The 20,051-nt window shown below is 34.3% G+C and overlaps 1 protein-coding gene across 2 annotated transcripts in view; it reads right to left on the bottom strand.

Annotated features, from left to right (window-relative positions):
- The window catches only part of LOC129744379 (RNA-binding protein 24-B-like), a 163,962-nt gene extending 147,362 nt beyond the window's left edge, over positions 1-16,600 (bottom strand). For both annotated transcript variants that reach the window (XM_055736880.1, XM_055736881.1), the window contains exon 1: positions 15,301-16,600. The gene's annotated coding sequence lies outside the window, so the exon portion shown is untranslated. The remainder of the gene's footprint in view (positions 1-15,300) is intronic.
- Positions 16,601-20,051: the final 3,451 nt, after the last annotated feature.

The raw sequence follows: 20,051 nt of genomic DNA, 5'->3' as shown, positions 1-20,051 counted from the left end.
GGCAATGCATGCTTTGAAAGTAAAACTTGTACTCTTTCATATACTTTCAGGATGTACAAATAAGGTGTTGATCGTCCAATTTGGTAATCCTTTGTGCATTTTTAGTGTAGAATCGAAAAGGGAATCAGATAGGAGCTAATAGGAAACACTAGGACAACAGTGATAAAGAGAAACTTACCATAAAAACTTATGTTGGTTAACTGTTCTATTCGGAATGCGCCTGTTGGTACTGCAATCTCTTTGAATGCAAGTCTACCTTAAGTGTAACTTTCTTATTGGAAACTGATATTTTAGATGGTTAGTCTTCCTACAATTCTTTACCTGGGAAATCGGGCCGGGGTTGTTCTAACATTACTTTCCCTGTTTGAGTTTGGTCTACTGTGGGCCAGAGTGAGGTAAGTCAAGCCATAAAACCCAACCCGCCTTGTTAAAGAGTCTCGGCCGGCATTCTAAAACTTGTGTCAGTAACCTTCCTTTCAGGAAGTGGCGTCCTAATTAAAGTTGCTGACATCGTTGGCAAGACGAATCCGTTAAATTTTGGAAATTAAAAATATATATGTATGTATGTATATTGCCTCCAATTTGGTAGGTAAATGCCGTTTTTTCGAGTTTTATGCGATGATTCTATAATGTATATGAAACGTATAATAAAGTTTGTTGAGAAATATACCTACAAAAATATTCCCAAGTAATACCGATAGTTTTATTGGAGCCCCTTATAAAACCGAAACTTTATCTAGTAGCCTGCTATAAAACTTTAAATGTTATTTGGGTTTGCTGGGATTGTTTTTGGATGTTTCAGTGATAAAATGAACAAAATAAAAATTAAAATTAAAAGTTATAAAAAAAATATGTAAAACAAATATGTGGCAACACTGGAAGAGAAGTGTAAACATAAACACAAGTCAGTCATGTATCTATTCTTGTGAGCGACAGGCGTGTCTGAGTTAATCTCAAAGTTGAGATTTATAAAAATCTTGAAACCACGACAGGTACTAATAGTGTCTTGAACCCCCTTCAAACGTCGAAAATAATATAAAATATAAAACAGTTTTAAGTTATACCTAGAAAAGTTTGTCTCCAGTTTCAGCTGAAATTCTAGCAACAAAATTTAAAACTATTTTTGCTCCTGAAGTTAGGCATCTCTGTTAACACGTTCGCCTAAAAAAAAATCTCAGAGCAGGAAAGTAAAGCGAGAGAGCTTCAGATTTACAACGCGTGGCAAAACTGAGCGGCAACCTTGCTTAAGAGAGCCGTCACCCATATATGGGTGACGTGGCGACGAACGTGTTAAAATTTCTTCGAATAGATTGCGTTACGAAAAAGGTAAATTCAGACGACTAGAAAACCCGGAACCACATCTGAAAAGTTAAAGCACTGATTTACGTTTGAAATGATTATTACTATTATATTTTATTAGAGACATTTAAACACGTTTGAAAAGATGAACGCTTAAAAAAATTCCATTATGTTGATTTTCGATTCTTATGTATAAAAGTTTCATATTGAATGAACTACTGTCCCTATTCACTACACTCAGGAAGTAAATTAAGTTGCTGTTTAAAAATGATAGTTAAAATTAAAAGAAAACTTAAATATTTTATCTTTTTTTTTTAAATTTATTTTGATTAAATTGCATGAAGTAATTCACTTCAAGAAAATTCTGGGCTGAAAGATCTGAACTTGTCAGAAATATTACGAAAGTAAGGAGTCCTACGACTGTCCTAATTCAACCCATTTGACGGTATTTTCAATAAATTATCGTCAAATTTTACCGATTGTCTTCAGTTCCTCTTTTGATGATTTTTGAAGGTTAACAAATATAAACTTTGAGCACTTTGATGCACCCTTAAATCAAGTCCAAATTGGAATTCGACATGGTCGTTTTGGCTGCCATCATCCTTTTTATATGGTAGTACTTATTTTCAATGATAAACGATACACTCTTGACTTATGAATTATAACAAATAATTCAGGAAATATGTTTATGTTAGGATTATTTAATCACATGTTTTTTTTCATGGAAACAAGAATTCAATGACTTAGAACTTTATTAACACTATAGAACAGGGGTCTTCAGATCGTGCTCCGCGGAAATACTGGCCAAGTCTGGAGCCATTGCCAATATCAAAGAAAAGACCAAAAGTTGCGGTACTATTCATGACATCTTTCATCGACATGCACTCGCTATGAAGAAACTATCATCATCTTTGAAGGAAGTCTTGGACGAAAGCATAAAAATAATCAACTTTATTAAGGCTCGACCGAAAAATTCAGGGTTATTCAAAGCATAGTGCGAAGAGATGGTTAGCCAACTTTCCACGCTACTTCTTCATACCGAAGAAAACTGGTTATCTCGTAGAAAAACGTTGTCTCGCCTGTTTGAATTAAGAATGACTTCAGTCTTTCAATGCAAGTTAAAGGAATAATAATCTTCGACTAAAACGGCAAAATCATCATGATTATCAAGAGAAAAATCAAATTTTGGGCAGAATCACTCAAAAAGCGCAACCTGGACAGCTTTACGGATTTAAGAAGCATTCAATCAGAAAAGACCTTGAAGTTATCATCCGGAAATTTCCAAGAATTATGACAATAACAATACTTTTCGTTGATAAATTTATTTTTGTATTTATTGGTGTAAACTTAAACTAACAGGCCCACGTGTTTAATAAAGTCATTGACAATTACAATGTTTTGCCTCAGAATCTGTTGAACAGCTTCCAGTAAAATTCCAAAATAATAAAAAGATCGAAGACTTTAAATGAGTGGAACAGCCTATTTTTATGTTAAAAAAAACCAGAATCATAAACATCGCAAGAATATGAATCCTTGATAGATATGACATCGGATTCAAAGCTTCAGGAAAGATTCGTATCAGAAAAAACGTAGGAGGAGTATTGGTGTCAACTGAAAAAATAAATTTAAAATTTTGTACGATAAAGCAAAACTTATTTTTCTGTCGTTTTCCACAACTTATCTATGTGAGTCTGGATTTTCCACATATATCGCAATGAAGACAAAATACCGATCCCGACTAAGCGCGGAACCAGACGTCATGCTACAACTGACACAAATTTAACCAAACTTGTTACAGCTTGAAAAATCCAAGAAAGCGTATTTGTTGTATTGAAATAATTAATTATTGATGACACATATTTTGTTAATAAAAACAAGACTATTCAAAGAGTAGCCATTCATTGCTGATTCTATTGCCTACGATGACAAGGCACATCTTATTTGAACGATAAATATTATCAAATTTTCAAAACTTGGGTTTTTCATTTTTTCAAAAATGTAGGTGCTCCGCCAAAAATTTTGGTTCTAAAAAGTGCTCCGCCGATCAAATGATCTGAAAACCCCTGCTATAGAAGGTGGGATATTGGAGTCAATCTGCAAAAATTTTAAAACACTTTGTTTCTAAACAGTAATCTTTGATAAATTGCTATTTTTTAAGAACTAATGAAGAACTCTTAAATTTATGCAGTCTTAATCTAAGGAAATCTGTCTCCTGAATTCTATAATTGGCAATAAAAACTGCGGCATGTTTTGATATTGAGTAAATCAACAAAATAAATATTTTCCGTGATACAAAGAATTCAAGAGCTTATGATATTGATTTGAACAAGTCTTATCGAAAGTTTTGAGCTTTCTACACAAATTACCCTTCGCCTAAACCTTCACCACCTTTTCTCTTCTTCTTCGAAGCGCTTCATCTATCCAGCTTTATATTTCACAAAGTCTTAAATTTCTACCTCAGAATTAATCTCGCCGCATTGCTATTAAAGGATTATAATCAACAATTTTCGATTTTGGTTATTTTGTTCCAGCTCTGAAAAACTTGGAAATTTTTAAGAAAATTCGTTTTCCATTTACTTCTACATGCCATACAAAAAAAAAACTAGAGTTGATATACAAAATTTCACAAAAGAATCAAGTAAAGGACCCTATAGCCCACGAAAATCAGTTATAGGCACCAAAATCCTGTTCTTGTTGTGTGAAAATAATTCTTAAAAATATTCTGAATCAAGAAATAAAGAATCAGTTCCTTGAAATTTTTTTCAAGAGTCACGAATCCACCCCTGTAAACAGTGGAACACTGACGGCAGAAAAAGTGCAATCAAAATGATAAACGTGCTTGGAAATTGTATGGACGACACACGAAAGCCAGTACTTTGAGATAGTAGATACCTAAAACCTGGGAAGTATGGGAGGGAAAAACTGACTCCCGGGGAAAAAAATTGAAACAGATAGCTATCTCACAGGCGATGCTCATCGCTTCCCATCATCAGCCAAAATACATTTCCTGAGCAGAACAGTGGCATCAGCAGCAACAGCAACAGCAATCATAACCACGCGCGCTTTTCCGCTGTTGTTGTTGCTTGGTGGGGGAGGTTCTTGGTTGCATGCTTTTTTACGTGGCCATTTCATTCATGTCCCACCCCGACTCAATCGTAAGTGGGGGGGAAGGATTCAGTTTTTATTTTAACGGAACAGGACTCCAAGGGGATGGTAAAAGATCATCCACGCTGCTTCCATTTGTGTGATATCTAAATTCTTGCATCGAAATGTTGACGGGGTTTTGTTGCGTTCGAATCAAAAGTTTCGTGATAGAATTCTGAATTTCGTGATGGAAGTTATTCGCTGTTACAGGGTGGGTGAAACAATTTTTGGGTGGGTATATCACTCATTAATTGAAAACAAAAAATATTGTATTTTAAGGTAGAAGGAATAATGAAGGTTTTGTCAACATTTTTATTGACATTTCAGCCTATACATTGAAATTACTATTTGAACAATCCACCCTAAGAAAAAATGATGACAGCTCCTGTCTCTGAGGGTGACACACTTAGCCAATGGGGACTCGAACCAAATGTCATCGCCAATAGTTGAGCGTGACGGTACTTTTTCGTGCCATGAATGTGTCACCCGTAATGTAGCGCTGGAAAATATTTATATTTTCCCACTACTAGTTACTTGGATTCGTGGTAAACCAATATTGATTGAAAAGGGGATGTTTTTTTTTGTTACGTACGATTTGCAGCATGCGACAGTGACATGCCACCACCAGTTGATACTTTTTTTTCTCTTTCTGCTTCTTTTGCATTTTGAATCAAAAATCCTTCTCAGGCGTGGTTCAGAATGATAAAATAGTAATCAAATCAATGCATTTCTCAAGGATTATTTTGGAACATGAACAATTGAAGCATCATGAGTAAAAATGGTAGAATTTTTAAGCACGTACTCAAGCCGGCAAAATCCGGGCATTTGATTTCAAATTTATCAACCAAAAATCCGGGTAATATCCGGGCTAATTTGGTTGAAACCCATGAAATAATCAACACAAATGAAGAAATCGTTCCTATCACACAGAAAGATTAAATGAATACAGAATGCCTCTAACTGTAATGGAGCCCCTCAGCAGAGCTAAAGGGGTTGATCAATTTTGAGTTGATAGTGCCAAACGATTCTTCATGTTCCAAACTTCATGCTTTAACGTTATAAAGAAAAAGAGTTTTTTTTCGGAAATATATGGGAATTGACCCAATACAATAGCTTAAATGCATGTTTTCCTAAAGTTAGCTTTTATGTGCTTATACCTCTTTGGATCCACGGGACTCAAGTTAAATTATCCTCATATGACTCTCAACCAAACATAAATTTGTAAAAATTAATTTGATTGGTGCTTATCAGGTTTGAAACCTTTGGGAGCAAATTTTACAATTTTGAACACCCGATCAGGAGAGCATATCAAAATAATAACTCAAACGTATCTCACCAAGATATTTACATCTGATTCAGTTATAATTAAGTACTCAAAATTTTTGATTTTAAGTTTCTCCAATCTGAATTATATCTTATTCTGATTGACAAACTTGAATGGGGTTGAGCTCATATTCAATTATTCAGATTTTTTTCGGATTGTCCTAAAATAAAACGATTATATCTTATTTTGATATACGTACAATTAACGAGTTTCGCTCAATCGATTCATAAAATTGAATCAAATTTTTGGGAAACCAAAAATGGGACATGGTTTTATCAAATAATGTGGTTTATTGACCTTCCACTAGAAAATTTTCTCGAAGCACTTATATCTTGATAAGTTATAATTTTGATATAATTTGTTCTGTCCAATATCAAACTATGCTATCTGAACGAGATATAATCTTGATAGGAGCATATCAAAAACTGATATAATTTAGCTATGATCGTATAGATTTTTTTTTATATAATTTGAGATATTTTAACATCCTACGAGTACTGAATTATAACTCATTTAGATAGAAAAAAAAAAGTATCAAAATATCTCATTTTGATATAATTTTGTTTTTCCCTCCTGATCGGGCAGCCTTTTTTATCACTGCATTATCACCTCGAGTGTTATCGAGGATGACTGTGCGAAAAGGGGCGATATATTTCCTCAACGATCATACAGTATGGATTCTCATTTCGCGATGATTCAATTTTCAACATTATTTTAATCTTCCAAAGCCGTTCGCAAAATATCCATTTCAAGGAAATTTGAATTGTAGTTTGATTTCGTTCGTCTGGCTGTAAATGTTAACCGATTTTGATGATATTAGGTATATTCATTAGGTATTAGGTATATTCATTCAGGTAATTTATTCTTATCACTCAACACTTCAAAACAAAGTCGATAAGTATTTCCAGGTTATCAGAAACTGGTTCAGAAAGTATAAAGTCCGAAAAATCAATTTTATTTTTAAAATACTCATAACTTCTGACAGCATTTCAGTATTTAGATGTTTTATTGATGTTTGAAATCGTCTAGAACCCGTCTATCCGAGCGCTTCAGGTCATATTGACCCGAACAGAAATTCTAGCAACTCGCCGTCTTTTACAGTTTCAGTTAGAAGTTAGAGTATTTTTTCAAGTCTAAATGCTCCAAAAATTAGAACGATACATGATCGCCTAGACGAATTTGAAGCATTTTCGTGGAGCGAAAAAATTGTGATATTTTTAAAACTTGAAGAAGATTTGACCCTTTTTCGGGGGGCCACAATCCTTGGCAAAAGTTGTTAAAAAATCTATGTATAAAAGGTCTATTGACTAGTTTTTTTGACAAATTAATTTTATTTCACAATTTAAAAGCGTCAGAAAAAGATGATTTAAAAGTTTGTTTACATACTTAAAGTGCCGGGAGAAAAATATACTGTTTTCAGTTCGGTTTCCGACTGTAATCCTCTTTTGCTGATCATACTCCACTCGTTATCCGAGTTTACCGGATCCGAGCCGTGAGCGACTCGGACGGCAGAGGTGAGAGTCGTGAGAGAGAGCACTCGCATTGGAGTTGGAGAAATAGAATTTAAGCCGAGAGCGCCCTAGTGTTTCAGTGAATTTCAGTCATAGATCTCAGCAGCGTTGCCAAATTGCAAACAGCTCGAGTCCGAAACTTGATGAACTTTTTTTTGTTCGTCAGGTAGAATTTTCGTTTATCCGCAGAATCCCGTTAATTTTTTCGATAATCCGTAGAAAATCCGTAGAAAATCCTGAAAGATTTTGAGCATCGATCAGTAGCTCCGTAGAAATACTTAAAAATTCGTAGATCTACGAAGAAATCCGTAGATCTGACAACGCTGGATCTCAGTGTAAATGGAGAAAAAAAAATATTTCGACTCCCACCACACAATGTACAAGAAATAACAACAATTTCTTCCCACTCTCAGCGTTGCCACATTCAAATCAATTCAAGCAATCTGCACCGAAATATACCCCAACAGCAAAAAAGATCATCAGTAGAAAATATAAGAAATATCTGTAGTTTTTTTTTAAATTTTGTTTGAATTTTGATACTATTGCTGTTCCCTCAATTTTTCAAAAATTAAAATTAATCAAGTACCTTAAAAAACCTCTCTAAATCCGGAAGCTACTTTCAATTGTGTTATTTTTTTCATAATTGACTTTCACATGAATCCCAGTTCTGACTTATTCTCAATGGAATGTTCAGTCGATAAGATTTCTATATTCTATTTAAGAACGCTTTTTGTGTTCTTTTTTTTTTTTAATATAAAATCTGTACTAATCTTAACCAAATCTTTAAATTCTGTCGTCTGTGAGGAGAGCATCTGTACAAAAATCAATAAAATAAAATCTGTAATTTTTAGGATGAATCTGTACTTGTGGCTTTATTAGATTTTTTGTCTGTCAAAAATAACAGTCAAAGGCAGGGATGCCAGGTGTTTGAAATAAAAAATCAGGAAAATTGGGGAAAAAAAGCCTGTTAATATCTGAGGGAGGGATTTTCGGTTGCGTGGTTTCATACTTTTTTATTTTAGAGTTAAGAAATATACAACAAACACACTTTTCTACCAATATAAAGGGCTAGATTTCCTAAAAGCAACTAATTTACTGATTCGAATTTGATAAGTTAGCTATGTACTACTCTATTTCATACTCTGTATTCTTTATTTTCCATAAAAAGAGGCGAATGAATTCAACATTTAAGGCCTCTATAAAATAAACAAAACAAACAAACAAACAAACTTTTCTACCAAGTAAGTGCCGATTTAACTGTAAAGTTAGTATTATTAAATGATCTGAAAAATTTTGATGCATACAGGCGAGATTTCCAGTATAAAACGACACAAATGGATCCTTTTCGCTACATTTATATTGATTTCTACATTAATTTTTAAAAGTCTATAAAATATGTGTACTCTTAACAAAATTCAGGGCAAAATATGTGTCTGAGCAATATCTGGACGCAGCGTTATAAGTTTGTATTTGACTGACAAATCAGGGAACCTGACAACCCAGGTCAAAGGTGGCGTTCAGAGCAGAGGTGCCAGGTTTGCTGTTTATATCGAAAAACATCGTTTAAATATCATTTGAACTGAAGACTAACATTTGCTTTAGAGGTTAAACTGTTTAATTACAGATTTGATTGATGTTTATTTAACTACAAATTCAATCATAATTTACATACATATATTCTTTTTGAAAATTAAGACAACTCAGGACATTTGAAATACCAATTTTACAAAATTAGGACAATTCAAGATTTTTTCAAGAATAAGGACAGTCTCTCGAAAATCAGGACAAATCTTGGAGAAACAGAACACCTCTGGCACCCCTGGTTCGAAGAGCAGCGTCTTTTCTTGTTAACGTACCCAGAAAAAAACTGTGATAGGTTTCATATTTTCTCTCAACGCAGGGCAGTAGACTTTTCCGGAGAAGGGAATGTTTTTCATAAGCGGGTGTGAATGTTCTCGCTCACTCTTCTGTGTTGATAATTTCACTCTTGATTGCAGTGCAATTCTCACCCCACACAGCTTGTGGGGAGCAGACGAAAAAATTACACTCTCTTTCACTGGACAAGCCGTTCTGAGAAGTTTTCAATCTATGGTGTCAGGCAATAAGGATTCCTATTGTTTGTCTACAACCCAATAATCATTGCATTCTTAAGGCGTTGTTTTCAATTTTAAGATAAAAACAGTTTTTAGTCCTTTTCCTCAGATTTTCACCGGATAAATATTTGTTATTGAACAAAAATTATTTGTTTCGTGCTAAGCTGTTAATTTTTTTATATGTTAATATTTTTTATTAGTCATTATCTTATATTTCAGAAGTGAAATGTATCTTTTGGAGTCTAGGGGTCCATCGAGTTCATAACGAACATTTTGGAAAACTGTTTCTTAAAAAAGTTCAGTGTTTAGTATGAACGATTGACATATTGAAATAAATATTTACCTTTATTCAATTTTTTCAAGTGGGAAATATTTTAAAGTGGAATAAAAGATCATCAAGTCACAACTTGAGATAAATGCTTTGTTGTTTTTTTCTATTTAGCACATTTTCCAGAACATTTGTTGTTTGTAAGACATTCCGGGTTCGACATATAGCGAAAGAATCAAGTATCCCCAGGGATCAAGTATCTTCATTCTTCCCTATATAAGGCTCACAGTTACAGAGTCACAAATCCCCAAAAACAAATAAACGAAAACATGAAAAACATAAAAAAAACTATTTTTTTTACCAATTTTCACCCAATAAATCACTTCGTGGTTTATTGGAAAAATTAGTTTACTGCTCTCAAGAATGCGTCCCTCTTAGAAAACAAAAAAAAATTGAATTTTTGGTAAAACCACACCCACAATTCAGCCTCTGTGCCAATGACGGCATCATTGGTACAAGGCATCATTGGAACAAGAAGATAACGCGACCGGTGCTGATTCGATTTGCTCCCACCGGCATTAACCTCCCAAGTTAACCGAATTGCGTATGTCTGAAAGAAACAAAACAAAAACGAATTCACGTCCCTCCATATCGCATCACAAGACGAAGAAGGATAGAAATAAATACCGGCCAACACCAGGCAGCCAGCGAACCGAGCACTGTGCGTGTGAATGTAGCAAAAGCAACAACAAAAATATTCCTTCAATTCAATCCGCCGCGCCGGCAAACAACCACGGTAGAGCTGTGTGTGTGTGTATGTAGTAAAAGCAACAACAACAACATTGCTTCAATTCAATCACCGGCAAACAGCCACTGGCTAAGCTGCGCATGTGTAGCAAAAGCAACAACAGAAATATTTCTTCCACTGGCCAAGCTGCCCGGCTTTGGAAGCTGTGTATATGTAGCGTGTGTATGTAATAGCAGGCAGTAAGCAAAGCACAGTTCTCATTCAATGGGTTTCCCGTTCCTTCACTCCCGTTCCCTTTCCCGTTTCCTTCACGAGACAAAGGAATGAATTGAAAGGAGACCAAACGCCGGGAAGCTGCCGTTGTGCGTTTTTCTTGTGATTGATCGGTGAAATAAAGCATATGACAAATATCCCTCGTCCTGCATGAAATTCGAATAGTGCACTGGTTAAGGTGTCGGACTGGCATGACGATAGATTTGGTAACTTGAGTTCGATTCTCACTACGGCACTGTGATTTTAATTTTTATTTTCTTGTTTCTGGGATGAATTATCCAATAGGAAAGAAATCCCATAAAATGTTTTTCTTGTTTTGCTTGAATGTAGTGGTCATTATTTTGGTTGGGAGCCGAGTCCTTATGCCAGTTACGGTTTTTCAAACATACCGTCTTCGGCACAGTGCACATTTCAGCGCATTATCGGCACAGAGATATGCTAAATAGGCATTGGATTTTTGCAACCTCTTCTATGGGTGCACCTCTGTCGCATTATGTTTAAGCATGATTTTGATACAACCCTTCTCATTCCAAATGACGTTTAAACAGCAGATTTCTTCTGGGTGTTGTTGTTTACAGCTCAACTCTATGCATCGTGAGCTCCATTTTTCATAATTTTCTTGAAAAAAAAATCATTTCCCCGGAAAAGCGCAAAAACATCGTGCACAAATGGTGAACTATCCCCAACACTACAGCTGTTCATGTCCACAAGCATGAATACCTGGTACTGTTTTGGTCGGATTTCATCAGTTCATCAGTTAACTACTTAGAAGACACGATGGCTTGATACAAATCCAACAAAGTCCAGAGAGTATTTGCGAAAACATTCTATCGAATACTTTGCAAAAGACTAGATAAAAAGTGCCCGAAATCATCGAAAATATGTCTGTGCTGAAGCTGATGAGCAGTCTTCGATTAAAAATTCGATCACTGGCCTACGATTTACTGGAATCTAATTTTAAATTCATTCGCTGTACATGAATACTATAGAAAACATGAAAGTGAAAAAATACCATTCGAGCTGAGCAGTTTAGAATTTGTTAAACTGTAATTGGGGACCTTGGGAAATATGTCAATCAAAAGGCGTGAAGTATGCGTTGGTATAGAATAAAAATAAAGATCAACAAAAAACCGGGAACAAAAATGACTTGATTATCAGATTATTGTGAATTATAATTAGTGAATCAAGAACTCAATGAGAAAATTAAATTAATATTAAGAGCTGTTGGAAAATGTAAGATTTGATTTCGTAGAAACCATGGTTTGGTTGAAATAACAGTTAACTTCCAGAGAATTGTTATATGATTAAAATTGTTTGTTTGTTGTTTTCATCGGCTTTTTTCGGCGAAAATTAAAACGAAAATACTTGCCAGTTGGTCAATGTTTACTAGTAGTTGGATTATGATTACTAGTAGCTACAAATTTGAAGTCGCGAAAAAAAAACAATTTAAGAAAACAATTGCAACAATGCTGTATTTTTGAAGATTTGAAGGTACACTAATAAGGTATTTATTTTAATTTCTTTCCTTCGATAATAAGTCCTAGAAGTTTCCAATTTTTGTTTGAAGGAGTTTAAAAAATAATTTTTAAATTTAAAGATTTCATTTTAAAGAAAAAAAAAATATCTTAAAAAAGGGCGATACGGTCAAAATTTGGTCGAGGGAAAATGCGTGTAAATCGGTGAAATCGTTTATTTAAAAAATCTTATCAAATTTCTTTTTCAAGTTTAATTAGTATAAAATTCAGGAAAAATATTCAGTCAGGCTTTCGCTTTCCCAAATCCGAATTGCCAGGCCTTACGCTTAACCCCTGCCATTAGATTTTGTACAGCCACTTTGTCCACCTTCTTCCGGTTTTCGATTTCCCCCCGATCCAGACTTCCTGGCTGTCGACAAACGTTCCCCAAACACTTTAATTACATTTGTATTGGTTGATTTGGCAACTTTTAGCGATTTTGCCAGCTTTACGAGCGAGCAACTCGGATTTTAGCGATGCGCGAGCAAAATTTTGATACGCTGCTCTTCTTCCTTGGACGGCATTTTGACAACTGAAGAGTGAATTCCAAAATCAAAATAGGAGCAACATTCTACACATACACACACACACCTTCAAAATGAGGGGTGTTCAGGTTTTTTAAATGCCAAATTGAATGAAATACGTCAAGTTTATATTGACCAAATTTTGACCGTATCACCCTTTAAGAGTGTAGTAAGCAAATATTTAGGACAAAAATTAAGAGATTAAGTTTGCGGTTCAAATCGGATATATTTTCTACTCTTGTAAACTCAATTAAACTAAAAGATTTTAAATTAAAATTTTATTAAAGAAGAATCTGCAATAAAGTTAATGTTTAACAAAAAACCAGTGAAATATGTTTTCAGTTGAATTTTGAAAAAATTAGCCTAGGTTTCTCAAATTTCTTCTGGTTTGTGTTCCAAACTGACTTTGATTGAATATAAAATTTGAATATTGAATCCAGAATCAAAATTATGAAACTGCGATTGCCTGTTATTTGAATCCTCAATGAAATTCTCATATTGATATTTTAATCTTAATTATAAAACTACACTTTGAGCTGAAACTGAATTTAAATTTTTAAATTTGATTCCAAATCTGAGTGTCTTTTGAACTTGAGTTCGAAATCTGAATTCCAAATTTAACGATTTTTGAATTTAAGTTCCAGATAATGATTCTTACTAATTATGAGCCAGAAAGCGAAATTTGGATCAGAATTCTCAACCAGAAATCTCTTATTTGAATTCTGAATTGTTGGTTTCGAATGTGAACGCTTTCTTCAGTCATTTATTTGAAATTCAGCTTGTGAATCTGAAGGATAAGGCCGGAACAAATTTCAATTCCTTCTTTTGTCACTCGGAGTTAGAACATCGCGAGGGGGGTGACAATAAAAAATAATGCGAAAAACAAATAAATTGGAATAAATTGCATGGAAGCTTGTATGCAACAGAATTGTATACTATATCGTTGCACAAAACTTATGAATTAAGTAATTTTTATTATCGTGTAATTCAATCAAATCAAGAAAACAAAAGGTGAAATAACTTCCATCTTCTTAAAATTGTTTTTTGGTATTTTAATCTTTCAGATATTGGTATTTTTTATCGAAATTTACATAAATTACTTGAAACTTTATTTATTTCCCCCTTCGGGTTTTTTGAAATTTCGAAGGGGGGGGGGGGGGGGGTGACAAAAAAAGAAATTTATATTTGTTCCAGCCTAATTGCGAATGATGAAATTATTTATTCCAGATTTATTAATTCTGGATCACCATTATGAATCTTTTAATAGATCCAATTTTGCATATAAATCAAAAGAAAAAGTTTCAACTCTTAAAAAATGGTTTGTAATTTTAATTATTTCCTTTTCATATTCCGAAAGGATGAGTCTCGAACATCAAAGTTTGAAATGCAAAACAGAGATTCGAATCAGGATTTTTTCCCAATGATGATCTAAACTGAAGTTCAGTAACAAAAACTGGATACAGAATCAGAATTCTTATAGCAGACATTGAATTTAAATGTTTATGAGCATATTTGGTTAACGAGTTTGGCTTCTTTAAGCCTCAAGGTATAAGCCATTTCAAATAAAGAAATTATAAAAAAAAGCAATTTTGGAACCACAAAATCCGGAATAATTCTAGCCTAAGCTTTCCAGATATTTTCCCCTAAGTATCAGGGCCTTGTAAATTTAGGATTTTTTTGTTCAATATCCACCAATTTCAAAATTATTAATTTAAAATTCTATAGAAAAAAATTCGACTTTTGTTTATCGAAATAAATCTGTGAAAATAAAATCATAGATCATTTATAAATAAGCTTTAAAAAAATCGTTCACAATAATTTTGATGGAAAAACTCAATAAGTTTAGACGTAAAAAATACATAATATAAATGACTCAATTTAAATTTTGTTTGATTTTTCTAGTAATGTGAAGAAACTCGGGCAAAATCTGGAAGATTTGGCAAGCTCAGTTAAATCTTATTGGAATTCTATATTCGAAACTAAATTTTTATCAACAAGTTTGAAATTTTTTCGAGGTTCTGAGTCGAGACTATATCTCTTGAATCTTTTTGGTCTTTCATAACAATTTGCTTTGGAATTTGGAATTTTTATGTTGGAGAAGAACATTCTCCTTGGGATTTTTGGACCCTCATTGGGGGGAGGGGGAGTGGGTTCCTACGGCCATGGTAACGAATTTTGAAAGAATTTCATTTTATTAAAAATATCACATCATATATCATAAGTATATCAACTTTGGTCACACACAAAATGTCACAGACTTTTTTCAACTGACCCATTATAATACGGTGAATTCGTTGAAAGATTCAAATTCTTTCGAATGTTTAATGCCAGTGCCAATCTTATAAAATTAACGCAATCCAGGGAAAATAAAATATTTCATATATTAAATTAAACAGCAAGTTATTCAAATTTATTCTCAAATTTAACGCTGCTTAATCGATGATGGCTTCTAGTTGCGTCCCGTTTAAACTATGAAAAACCCCTCTGAGTGCTCGTCCCTTATTCTCGACCATTCTCGGTCATCCACCCTCCATTTTTATTTTGAATACGTTTATTCCGATCACCATCATCAAAAAGATGCAATGAGCGAACGAATCCTTACCCGAATCAAAATTATAAGCACCACCGTCTCGATGTCCAATGAATCTGCTGCTCCGTGTTCTGTTTGAAAAATCTGCAACCGGGTACAGTACAGTACACAGTATTCAGCAACAGACTTTATTATTACACTGGCCTAAAGTTTCGTCCCTAATCTAAGGGCTGCTGCAACACAGGAACACCGGGAATGGGGGGATGATTTTCCCCTGTTCTGGCACAAAACTCGTTAGCACAACAACAGCAACAACGACATCAGCCAGCACCGAGAATTGTGCAGGATTGATGGACGAAATACGGTTCACCCTCTTCCTTGTTATTTTTCCACTTTCAAAACTTCACTTGGGCCAGAAATAAAATATATTCCTGGGTTGGTATGTGTATGTGTGCGACGTTCACGCTTTTCCCGCCTCGCAGTTTTGTGTACGTACGCTTTAAGGTTGCGTTTCTAATAGTTGCACATCTGCGGATTTCACTGTTTCCGATTTTGTCTCTGCTACTGCTGCTTCTGCTTGCTTCCTCTGATTCTTCTCCTTTGCCAAGCTGCGTATTTGCTTCCTTCCTACGTCGTAGGAAACTATTCTGGGATATTGCGGGAGATGGTTTACGATTTTTTGTGTTTTTTTCTTCTGCTTTCAAACTTTTTTCGCTCGAAATACGTCAAGATTCAAAATAATTGCTTCTGTTCCACAAATTCACTGCACATTGGTTATTTTTGACTCAACTTTTTTTTTAACTTTTGCTTCAACTAATCTCGATAGCTGATCAACAACAACGGTACATCACTTTTTTTTTTATCTTCTGTTAACATCTAGAGAGCATCATCATCGTAGTCGTTGACTCAATCAAGCCTCTTGTTTAGTTGCTGCAATTCGTTAATCCGACAAACGAAAGCGAAAACAAAGCTGCACGCAAAATAGCCAGTGCGTTACAATCAAAGTAGACGGGGGTACGTTTTCCCCGGAAAAATCCTCTCTTCGAAGAAAGTAAGAATCCTGCTGACGACTGACTGTGTCAGAAGCAAAAAAAAATAACACGACAACAAAAAACTACGCCGTACGGATACGAAGTTCCTTCAACTTTTAGCCACACGGACCTATTTGTTAGACTGGGGATGATGATATGCGCGATTTTTTCGACAACACACTACCGATTTCACGGAGAGATGCAACACAGTCTGTACCGAATGTTAGGACAGAACAACGCGAAGGATAGACAGATAGACACGAACGAATCTATCTAATCTGAATCAGTGAATGGTACACACCAAAAGGTTTTCGGAAAAACACGCGCGTTCAGGTCGAGATCCGTTGTTCAACTGTCGGTCGAATCGCCTGTCCGGCCACAAAGCGGAGAGAGTCGAGGGAGAGGCCAACCAAATCGAAATGTGTGAGTCACCCAACCGAGGAGAACCGAACGACCCCCTTCAGAGTTTTTCCTGATGCGCCCATATGGCACCCTCCTCGGAGCGAAACGCGAAGATATGGTACGATGATATCTGTGTGTGAGTTGTCGTTCGATGCGAGAGAGCGAGCGATGATGTGTTCTGTTCTGTTTGTATGGTGGAAAGTTGCTCTCTTGAATCTTATGCGCTTCGAAAATTATTTGTGTAATCATCGGGAAAACCCTGGCGAACTCGAGGGAAATTGAATCATAAAGAGAGCGGGAAATGAGAACGCAGCTATTGTGGTGTGGGAACACAAGCGTGATCGGCAGTGTTGCCGATCTTTCCTGTTTCTTGAGAAACAGATGTTTGATTAGATATGGTAATGTGTTAGAAGTAGAGTAACTAACCTATTTTGGACCGTCTGGGAAATGGCGATGCTATTTTTAAAAAAGTACATTTATGTTACAATTTTTACTGCTCTATCCATTCATTATGATGATTAAATCTTTTTTCTATTGAAACATATCGTCGTTTGTTGCAATTCAACAAGAGTTAAGCCTAAAAACTCGTTTCTTCGAAAGGAAATATTTTTTTTTGAATTTTGCTACAGTTTCAACAGCAATTTATTTATGCGTATAATTTAGTTAATATTTTTATTATTACCCTGGCCGTCAAATTTTCTTCACGTTAATTATTTCTTTAACTATTTTTCCAACTTTTTCTCAGCCTATTTCTACACTTGTTTGTTGCGTTTAAGTAGTACATAAAACCATCTGTTATTTGTTTGTGCAACTGTGTTGTAAAACAAAAATTGGTGATAAGAAGAAGATACTTACCAACTAAAAACTCATCCGTTTATATAGTTCGTTTCGAATGTTTTGGAAATTGGGAAAGCACATGACATTTTAGACCTAACTTGTTGTGCACAGTAAAAAATAATCAGATGATAAGTTGTGAAAGTCTTTCATCGTCAGCTCAGCGACACTAATTGATTAAAGTTTTCTTCCAAAACCTAAGTGGATTTGGTTTGGCTTTTGTACTGTACCGTACCTACATAGACTAAAGCAACTTAAATCCTTTTAACCTTCTCAAATCCAGAATTTTTCGCATAAAATTCACAGAACTTTTTTTACGATTACAAACACCTTTTATTTTACAAAAAAGACTTAACGCTGAGGATTTTTTTTTTCTAAATGGCATTATTTAAGGGGCTTAAGAACTACCTTTTCAGTACTTTTTCGGTTGTGTTTTCAAACATTTCAACAATTTTTTTCATTTTTTTTGAAACGCATAAGGATTGTCTCATAGCTGTTGTTTTATATTATTTTTGTTAAACTTGAGATATTTCAACTTATACAAAAAATTAACTAGTGACAACTTTGTCGATTTTTTGTATTTTAGATGAGGTTTATATTTGATCACTTCAACATATCTTATGATCATACTTTACTCAAAAAATTAAACCTGAATGGTTGTTTTTCTTTTACCTTAATGTCAATAGTTATTTTATGAAATTACCAAAATAATTATTTTCAAAAAATAGGTCCATTTCCAGTTTTCTCATGTTTTTAAGTTTCTCTAAGTTGTAGCTTTTGTAAACTACTTGTCAAACAGTTGCTGTCAGTATGGATTGTAGGATTTACATGCTTTGAAACTTTCTGCGCAAAAAGTAAATAAAAAAAAGATTGGCTTTGGATTTATGCGGATTAGGCTTAAATTGATTACAAAAATACCATAATTTCAAATTTTATTTTTCCTTAGCAAATGAAATAGTTATCACCATTCCAATCATATCATCCTACCACTTCTTATTACGTTTATGAACATTTAACAGCAAGTTTAATACCCTGGTTTGGGTGAGTGGTCCAAAATAAGTAGGACCTATTTTCGACATGGGTATTGAAACAAGTTTGTTGGGTTCTTCGAACTTGCAAACTTGATTTTTAGTGTTTTATCATAGCTTTGAACATGTCTGTAGTTGTTGAGTTCATCATAGCTATGCAGCGAACCTCTTGAGAGTTGACTCCAATAATGGCACGTCCTCCTGAAATGGGCTTGATTTGGCTCAACTGTGAAAAATTAAAACTTGATTTTCAATTTTATATCCTTATCAACTTTTTGGAATGTTAGATATGATTAGAATCATAGGAAAGAGCTTAAACTACATTTGTTAAACGTTTGCAGGATTAAATTGATTTATAAGAGAAATATTGGAAAACAGTTTCAACGTGGTCCAAAACATGCACCCAATTTAAAATAAGTCAATTACCCTATTAAATAGGATTTCAGATTTGTTTGTTGAAAACCCGTGCATTTGGCTCCTACTTTTCATACCCTTAATAATGACAAAACCGTGTCCAATCCAGAAAAAAGTCTGGAATAACGGTTGAACATTTTTTTTTTAAATGGCAGCCTTTAAATCTTAAGAAAAATTTCTAACAGATTCAAATAAAAAAGATTTAACAAATATTTTTTATTTGAAACATAACATTGTCAAAAAACCTGTTATGTACAAAATGTTTGCGAAATGATGTTAAGGGGGGGGGGGGGGGTCTAACACTTTCAAAAAATCGATTTTTTTTTTATTTTCTTATTGTAAAACATTTCAAGAATGTTGTGTCAAACTTTCAAGTCAATCGAAGCAAAACTGTAGAAATTATAGGCCTTTATCTTCTCCTATCTAATACTGCAAGAAAGCAAGAGCAGAAACTTCAAATGCGTTTTTCTCGAAAGCACATTTTTAAAGTCCGTGGACATCGTCATTTGAAAACTACTTCACCGATTATTTTAAAACTTGGAACGTATTTTCTACATATAAAATACCAAACTCCAAGGATGTTCTTTTTTTTTCTTTTACTTTGGGGAGATTTTACAGATAAAAAATGGCGGATTTTTTCGTGAAAAATCGTAGTTTCTACTTCAAACAGTCACAAAAATTTCATTATTTTTTTTTTAAGTATAATAAAAACGTTGGGGTCCAGAAAAACATCTATTGAAATTATTTTGCTCTGAATTTTTGACTTCAGATGATTCTGTGCTGAGATACAGTGTCCACCGCAAATCCTGTTTTCTAAAAGGCATCCTCGAAAGTGCTCCGTCACCGGCTCATTTTTTAATATTTTTCAACGAAAAAATACTAAATGTTCTTTTAATAATGCTTTGTATAATGCAAAAAGTTTGAATACATTTGTTTGAACGATAGCTCTAGAAAAAAATCGAGAAAATGGTGTTTTGTTTTACCCGTTAGAACCTAAGCCCCCCCCCCCCCCTCCCCCTTAAAGTCATCTTTTACGCTAGGCAAGCATCACACCGCCAATGTAGCTACATCACTAGAATCGGTATGAAATTTGCTCTCTTTTGTATATAGTTTA

The sequence above is a fragment of the Uranotaenia lowii genome, chromosome 2 (assembly GCF_029784155.1).
Source record: "Uranotaenia lowii strain MFRU-FL chromosome 2, ASM2978415v1, whole genome shotgun sequence".
Taxonomy (NCBI): Eukaryota; Metazoa; Arthropoda; class Insecta; order Diptera; family Culicidae; genus Uranotaenia; species Uranotaenia lowii.
Note: the sequence above shows the minus strand (reverse complement) of the source record. Positions and strands in the feature narration are given on the sequence as shown.